Source organism: Rhinolophus ferrumequinum, chromosome X, assembly GCF_004115265.2.
Source record: "Rhinolophus ferrumequinum isolate MPI-CBG mRhiFer1 chromosome X, mRhiFer1_v1.p, whole genome shotgun sequence".
Classification (NCBI taxonomy): Eukaryota; Metazoa; Chordata; class Mammalia; order Chiroptera; family Rhinolophidae; genus Rhinolophus; species Rhinolophus ferrumequinum.
In genome coordinates, this window is record NC_046284.1 from 97,460,344 (window position 1) to 97,467,028 (window position 6,685).

Sequence of the window (6,685 nt, forward strand, 5' to 3'; positions counted from 1 at the left end):
GGCAATGGGCCTAGAAAACTGGCTGCAAGTGTGTGTGTGTGAGAGAGAGAGAGAGAGAGAGGGAGTTTGGAATAGGAGCTGAGGGCCCTAGGCAATAGGATAAGGGGAACCTTGGTTAATATGAGAAATTATTTTCCTACCACACTTGTTGAGGGAATCCTAGACCTCACTATTTACACAGTGAATAAGGAAGGCTATTTATTTATTTATTTTTAGTTTTTAATTTTATCCTTTACTTAGGATTTTATCCTTTACCTGTTACATATTACAACGATTCTTCCAACTTAAAAGATGAAAAAGAAATTTTGGCTTTAAATCTAAACAATACACTGTTCCTATAGCAGTTTTTATTTCAGGGCATATCAATTTGTGCTCTTCATAAGTGGCATGGCAATAAAAAAACAAAAAGGAAGAGATTTTTCCTCCTCCTTCCAAAATTCTTTTCAGTCACCCTAGATGACCACGAGAAGATTTAAAGGTAAAAAGTTAACATGTACAATACATCATCACAATATTTCCCAGTTGAATTTTTTTCCCAAATACCATTTTTGGAAAATAAAATTACAAATTAAATCCAGGATGAGCAAGTAGCTGCTGGATGATGAGGAATTTAAACTTTAAAGCAACTATGTAAGTAAATCAGCAATTTAACCCCATAACTCAAACCCAGTAAAACAAACTAGAGGTGAAAAATCCTAATAACTTTAATTTATGATGTGGGAATACATACATACATATATGTATGTGTATGTATATATATATGTATAAAATATATGCCTACACTGTAAAGTGTGTGTGTGTGTGTGTGTGTGTGTGTGTGTGTTTCTTTTTGGCTACCTCATCCAAGATCAAGTAAGAAGAAAAACAGTAATTGAAACTTAGGAACTAAGCACACCTTTTAAAACATTTCAACAAGATTTCCTTTATATAGTGTTACAATAAATGCTCTATAAAACTGTTAGCTGAAGCCTTAGATAAGAATAAAGTCTGCTTTTAGAACAGCACTTATCATTGCCCAAAATAGTTCAGAAAATGTTGCAGATTAAAAGATATTTAGCTTGGACTATAGTAGATAACTGAAAAATGTTTCTCAAATTTTAAAAAGGTAAAGTAAATTTTTCTCTACTTCCTAAATTTATTGGGCTTTTTGCACAAGAATGTTGTTCAAGTTTTCTGAAATGAGAACTTTGAGTTTACATTAAACATCTCTAAAATATGCACTTTTAAAAAAAAATACTGTCATGAGATGCTTATGTAAAATTATCCAGATTTAGATGAAAGTAAATGAGAAACTTGAAAAGGGGAAGACTTGAACACAATTACTCCTTTCCCACATGAAAAGTACATTAGCAGAATATTTACTCAGTAAAATGAAAGCATTATCTGGTTTCTAAGGCACACCATTTATAATATCTAAAGTGGGATTTATTTGATGAACTGCATTAAGCCGTTAGAACATTAGCTGTAACTCAGGTAGAAAGAGGCAGGTATTCACATAATATCTTACTCTATAGTCAAGAAAGATATTTCAACTAAAAGGTGTCAATCCTTGCATTTGAAATCACTTAGACATTACTGATAAAGTATATGAACGAGATTCTGTAGAGACTGAAGTACAGTGCTCAGTGCTTTAGAGTTTTACTTAAACTCAGTTCTTTTGTTCAACAATGCCTCATTTCCACTACATAAAGCTTGGGCTCCAGTTGCACTACCCAATGCCTGCTTTACATTATGTCATACTTAGTTGGTACCACATAAATTGATTACGTAATAAAGGGCCTCTCGATCACTTGGGTCAAATGTGATAGCTGGTTTCATTAACATTCCAGGAGCAAGGGAATCCTCTCCAGTAATTCTCAAGTTGATAAATTTGATTTCCCAAGTATTCTCCATGAAAGGGCAGTGCATGAGTTCAAAAATTTCTGTAAAAATGCCCAAACAAGGGTTCCCTTGGTAGATAGTCCTGGAAACTCTGACCATAACCAGACCACGGGGGAGAAGAAGCACATTTCAGTCCACAGGAATCTAGGTTGGGACTGAGAAAAAGATAGTCTTCTTTCACCAGTGACAGGAGAGGAAGGCTCGCAAGTTCTGCCCAAGGTAGTTTGTCACATTTTGTTCTGATGTGTTGTAATAAAACCTAAGCTTGACATCATGCCAGAAGTGCTGTGGCCCCCATTCATCTTGAGGTGGTCCAAGAAAAGGATTCAGAGAATTAAGAAGTTCAAAGAACCAGTGACAGAATTCTTCTCCTAATTGACGAAACTCAACTTTTTCGGCTTTTTTATCTTCTTTTCCCTTGCTGTTGAAAGAGTCTAAAGTCCTCAGAGGTCTTAACTGGCTCTGGTGTTTCCTTCAATTTCAGTTGTAATTGCTTTTCCCCGTAATCCTTTGCATACTGAATATGATTGTGTTTTTCAGTAGCTGGAGGTCTAATAACCTCCAGTGATGCCAAGTACTTAAGTAGGACATGACAGGGGACTTTTTTATGCCTCAGAAGTTCTTCTACACTTTGTACGCTTATATTGCACCAATGGTGGTCATCAGGCTGCACCAGGTGGTAAGTGGTGATAGTGTCGCATAGGGCCGTGATCTCATCGTTGTCCAGGAGGCCCAGCAGGTTACAACAACCCTCTCTCTGGGTAGCTGAGCCCTGACATCTCGACCCCCAGGAAAGGAGGAGGGGCAATGCCAATAATGTCGCTCGTTTAGGTCCACCAGACTGGCACCTTGGCCAGGGAAGGCTTTGTAAAACTCAAACTCCTCTTTGGGGATTTTGAAAGGGGGAAGTTATAACTATTTTGAGATATCTCTGTGTCTCAACAGCTATGTTTTAAACATTTAAGCAGGAGTGTACTTCCTAGGGATCAGTCCTTACAATTAGATATATTTCTATTTGTCACTGCCTTTCAGAGTTTCCCCTCCCTCCCCCCCACAGGGTTAGGGAAAATGTCAGAATACACATGAACAAACCTATAGACGCTACAGGAGTTCCTGGCTTTTTCACAACGCCTGGGTGCCTACGGTATCAATGCAGCCTCAACCCCACGTCACCCCCAGTCTGGTATTAGCACCCATCTCGATTGCACCTCTGCATTCTGTATGGCTCAGGTTGGATGGCAGAGGATTGGAGATGGGGGTGGAAGGCATCATTTCTGTAGGTACGGTGACATTGATGTAGGTGATGTTGGATCTGCCGGCAGTTTCTGAGTGTGGGCCGGGATCGTGTCTCGTGAAGCGGGAGAATGGAAACATGGACCAGGGAGGGGCAAAAAGAGGATAGTTTATTAGAAGCAGGAGAAGAGGTTGCAGCTCCTGAGCGGGAGGGGGTCCCGAATGGGGGGTGCCCCATGACTGAGGCAAAAGCTCTTACTTTTATACCTTCCCTTGCCTGCTTGGGGAAGGGGAGCTGTTTGAAGAAGGGAACTTGTTTGAAGAAGGGAACTGGCTCCTTCTAATGAAATTCGTCTGCCAGGTTTGTTCTGCTTGCCCATCCTAAAGGAATTAGCAAAGTAACCCACTCTTATCTATCAGATCTGCTCCATTTGTCAGGCCAAAATGAATTTCATGATTAACTTCAGGGCCTTGTTACATTATGTCCTGGAGCAAAGGAGTGATTTCAAAATCTGAAGTTTTAGGATATGACTGTCTTTGTTTATTCTACCAGGGACCTGCCTGTCTACCTAGGGACATGCTAGCTAACCTGTATCAACATGACATGCAGATGGCAGTAGCAGAAGCACGACAATGACATTTCTAGTTTATAGCTGTCTACCTGGTTCCTCTGAGTTCTGAACTGCTGGCACTGACTTCAATTTAAGAAAATTATTGAGACAGATTAGAGTTATCACTTCCTCTGAATTACATGATACTTTAAAAAATACCCTTTGGTACAGTTTGTTTGTTGACTTGGTAATGTGTTCCAATTGATTAAAATTAAAATTGAAGATTTTCACAATTACACATCTTATTTAAATTAATATTATTGTGTGTCTTGAACCTCGGAAATAATCATTTTATAGGGAACTCGTGATTATCTTCTGAGAGATGATATGGTGAAAAATATTTCTTACTAGTGCATTCAGAATTGCCATCAATTAAATTAAACTCTTTATAAACAAAAACATAATCTTTATTTACTCCGACCCAGTGAGAGCAGGAAGTGATGAAGTTTTCAGCTCAAACATTTAATAAATTCAATTGTTCTTGCTTGAAGAAGGTGTGAACCAGCAGCTAAGTGATAAAGTTAACTTTTCTTCTATCTGAGGCAGCTGTCGTTACCTGATAAATTTCAAGCAGGAGGAAGCCTGGGTTAACTTGAGATTTTTCAACTCCTCCTGAGTGAGATTTCTCCATGGTTGCTTTATTATTTAGTTAAAAGTTATGATTATCCAGAATATCAGTCATGTCAACAGTTACATTTATACACACACAATAAAGCCTCTTAAAAATTGCACATTTTGTTCTTTAACAAATATTTATTGAGTGTCTCTGATATCCCTGGCAGTGTTCTAGATGCCGAGGAACAGTGATAAACAATACAAAAAAGGCCCCTATGTGCATGGAGCTAACATTGTAGTAGAGTTAGAAGAGAAACAAGCAAAAATGATTGAAGTGAGATATTTCATGGGAAGTTGGTCTATTCTGAATTTTTAAATGAAGTCATAAACCTGGGAATCAGATAATAATTCTGTATGTTATGAAAGGTGTTACTATGCCACTTATTTAGGACTTGCTAAATATATTATTTAGAGTATTTATAGCTGCTATAATGAACTCCAGATTATCTATGGCTTAACACAATAAAAGTTTGTAATAATTTTAGCAGTTTGGTTCATTTGTTTCTGGTTGATGGATAGTGTCCTGTCCTCTATGTTGTGACCCAGGGAGCCAGGCTCTTTCCATCTTGTGGTTTCATCACCCTTTAGGGAGTCATACATTCCTGCATGTAGTTGGAGAAAAAGAAGAGGAAGAGAATTTCCACTAGTCTCTTAATCACCTTAGCATAGAGGCAACATCCATCATTTCCACTAACATACCATTGGAGAGAACTGGTCATAAGGTTATGCCTGCCTGGATGCAAGGGGGTCTGGGAAATGTAATTTCTAGTTGGACAGTCACTGACCAGTGACATCTTCATACCATGAAGAGGGATCACAGATTTTTGGTGGACAGTTGATGTTTCTGCCACCTCAACGGAGGTGAGAAATCTTTAGCCTCTCATCCATTTCCAGCCTATGTATGTGATGGCTAGAGACTGGTCATTAAGAATTCTGGGTGGTGAACACACAATGTGATATATATATGATATATTACAGAATTGTACACCTGAAACCTATGTAACTTTACTAATCATTGTTACCCTAATAAACTTTAATTAAATAAAAAGAAGAAGAAAAAGAAGAAGGGTTTCCTTGGAAGGGAAGTATAGGCATAACAATGAGAACTATATTTCCTCCTTTCTGTTTTCACCCATCACAGCACATGTGAATATGGCTGGCTTCAACATAGCCACATAAAGACAGTAGGGTTGTCTTCTTTAAGGAGAAGAAACTGACAGTTTAATGCCCATTGGCTTTTGCTGAGTTCCTGCCAATAGATTGGGCCATAGAGGGAGGAAAAATGGCAAGAGCAGGAGCAGGCTGTGCTTCCACTGGCATGAGACAAGATCTTGTGGGTCAAGTGGAGTCTATCCCATGGAAAGACTGGGCTTGGACTGTCTTGAAAGGACATGGCCCAAGATGCATTCTGCTAGAGTGAAAGATCCCAGGAGAAAGAGTCTATGTTGGGAAATGCAAGAAAGAGGAATAAAGAAGAAAACTAGAAAGTCAACTAGAAAAGATCAATCAGTACCAGTTTAGTAAACAGCCTTTGTTCTTTTACCTCTCATCCCATGTTACATCTTATAACCTGAAGGAGCACATGAGCACAGTGATTTCAGGAGGACAGGAAGTTGGAGCAGAGTGAAAAGAGCAGGTTCTGTCTACCTTCTTTCTCACAAAACTTCTAAGAAATTAATCGATAGTCCTGGGGGTGGGGATGGGGTGCCAGGAAGTGAAGATCAGGAAAAACATTCATTGGATATGAGAGGAAAGTGTTCCTTGATTTTGCACTTCTTTAAATATCTGAAAATGGGACTTTTCTAGCATTGGTAACTATCCTGAGATCACAAAAGGGGTTAGAGAAAGGGAGATCCTGCCTGGTCTGGAGAGCAGTAGTGGGAGAGAAAAACTGTTTTCAGATTGCACTCCACCATGTTTAGTCCATCTAGTTTATCTGTTACCATGACAATAAATAACCGAGATAAATTCAGTGTAGTGGTACCAACAAAATTAATCCAGGATTTCATTGAGAATGGCATGAAAACTGAAGCAGTGTTTTCAGGTAGAGCAACTAACAAATATACAAGCCCTCGGGACAAAATGAGCTTGGTGGGAAGGGGCCTACTAGGAAGGAGCCTAGACATTCCAGGAACAGAACAAAGGTTTGTGAGGCTGGAGTTGGGACAGAATGGTAGAGGTGTGATTTGCAATCAGAGGTATTAGCAGTGCCACATCCTGTAGGACCTCAACGGCAAGATGAGATTTTAGTCCATGTGTAATTAGGAGCCAGTGGAGGGTTTAAAGAGGGGAATAACCAGATCTAAGTTATGTTTTTATAACATGCTACTAGCCGTTGTATGAAG

The 6,685-nt window shown here is 39.0% G+C and overlaps 1 pseudogene; it reads right to left on the reverse strand.

The window, feature by feature from the left end:
* Positions 1-1,638: 1,638 nt before the first annotated feature.
* Positions 1,639-2,660, reverse strand: LOC117018867 (uncharacterized protein C3orf38-like; annotated as a pseudogene).
* Positions 2,661-6,685: the final 4,025 nt, after the last annotated feature.